This window comes from Heterocephalus glaber, unplaced genomic scaffold, assembly GCF_053883595.1.
Source record: "Heterocephalus glaber isolate CG9 unplaced genomic scaffold, H.glaber_assembly_v1.0 deba00001577, whole genome shotgun sequence".
Taxonomy (NCBI): Eukaryota; Metazoa; Chordata; class Mammalia; order Rodentia; family Bathyergidae; genus Heterocephalus; species Heterocephalus glaber.
Genome location: NW_028258358.1, coordinates 19,353,424 through 19,355,438, shown reverse-complemented (window position 1 = coordinate 19,355,438; position 2,015 = coordinate 19,353,424). Strand labels below are relative to the sequence as shown.

General features: G+C 36.0%; 1 pseudogene; it reads left to right on the top strand.

Moving 5' to 3' along the window:
- The first annotated feature begins 811 nt into the window (after positions 1-811).
- Positions 812-1,579, top strand: LOC101708287 (large ribosomal subunit protein eL6 pseudogene; annotated as a pseudogene).
- The last annotated feature ends 436 nt before the right edge of the window (positions 1,580-2,015 follow it).

The following is a 2,015-nucleotide window of genomic DNA, read 5'->3' as shown; positions in this document are numbered from 1 at the left end:
TATTGCTCTTTATCACATTGTTGTTAATGATCTTTCACTTGTGAAAATATGAATCTCTCTTTATCACCTTATCCAGGCAAATTTTTTGATTTAAAATACATTTCACTTCTCTAGATCATAGTTCTTGAATTAAAATTATTCGGGCTCTTGGTCCATATCAAAAACCTCAAAAGTTTTTAATGCTAAAATGTTGAAGATCTGTATTGCAGAGCACTGACAAAAGAGCAAATATTTATATATTAGTAGTGCTGTCAAAATTTTAGTCTCTGCATTTTGATGGCTTTTCCAAATGAGATATCAGGAGATTAGAAACTCCTTCATATGATTTAAGGTCACAGAATTTTCAGGCTGGCTTTGGTTTCAAAATAGCAATCCAATTGATCTGTTGCCATAACCCTCATCATCATGATCACTTTCTTCAATACTTCTTCTCGAGCTACCTCAGGGTCATTGGTGCTTTTGAATATTTAACAATTTTAATTTCCATAAATTGTTCTTACAGAAAGAAATGTAATATAATACATCTTAATGGAGTGGCAGACATTTGAACATTTGTTATTGCAGTCAAACAAAAATATCATTTTCTAAGGTCATGGAAAACATAGATAATATTTCCATCATGGACTAATTTTGAAATGAAGTTTTTCAAACACACAGCTAAAAATTTAATGATTTTGTCCTTGGTAAATACAGATACGTTGCTCTTTCCTATCTTGCACTGGGGCCAATAAAGCTAAGGAATGAGAAGGATAGGAAAGAGAAGAAACCCGCAGTCAAGAAGTATACAGGCATTGTTTATAAGGTAACTCAAATGCTACACTCCGAGAAGGGAAAGCCCCACTGCAGCCCACATCTGGTTCTGCTTAGAGGAATTAGTAGATACTCCAGATGTGCTAGAAAGGCTTCATACAAGAGGAAGTACAGTAGTCAGCTGCTGAATTCAAGGATGAAAAGAAAAAGAAGATTCTTGCTATTATCACAGAACCAGTTTGTGGAGACAAGAATAGTACTACACAAGTGGTTAAGTTTCGTAAAATATCTAGATGCTATCCGACTGAAGTTGTGCCTGAAAAGCTATTGAGTCATGGCAAAGAACTCTTCAGTTGACATGTGAGAAAAGTGCATTACCATCCTTCGTGGGATCATCTTGTTCATCCTCACTGGGAACTACATAGAGAAGATAGTGGTCTTTCTGAAGCAGCTGAGCAGCGGTTTGTTAGTTTTGACTGGGTCCTCTTTCCGTTAACGGAGTTATTCTGGATAGAACAAATGTGAAACTTGTTATTGCCACTTCCACAAAAACGGCTATCAGCAATGTGAGAATCCCAAAGCCTCTTGCTGCTGCTCACTTCAAGAGGAAGCAGTTGTGGATGCCCAGACACCAGGACAATGAGCTTTTCCACCTAGAGAAAGAGAAACACGAGATTATAGAGCAGTGCAAAGTTATCGTGGAAGGGTAGACTTAGACATTTTGCCAAAACTCAAAGCTATTCCTCAGCTCTAGGGGTACATACGATCAATGTTTGCTCTCACAAATGAATTTATCCCCTTCAAATTGGTGCTCTACATTTCTTCCTAAAACCTAATTACATAGCTGATACATTTAAAAATACAGATATATCGATAAAGCCATCATACAACAAATACTGCCGCAAATGCTTAATATTAATCTTTTTTTTTGCTTAAATTCTTTTATTGGTACATTTTAAGTCTACAGTACGTTTACATTTATCATTGGGTGGTTGTACTTGTACATGATGTATCTTGGTTCTTATTTTCTCCCCATTACCTGTGCGCCCTTCACCCCCTCCATCCTTCCCTATTTACATAGACTTAGTTTCCATTTTTTTCTTTTTTCATAATTTTTCCTTTCCCTTCTTTCTTTTCCCCTTCCCCTCCCACTTCCCCTACCCCTTTGGACCTTTTATTCCTATTTTAAATTATCAATTATTCATTTTAATCATTTTAATCCTTATTTACACTTTCAGTTTCTCACACTAGAGAAACTATTCTGT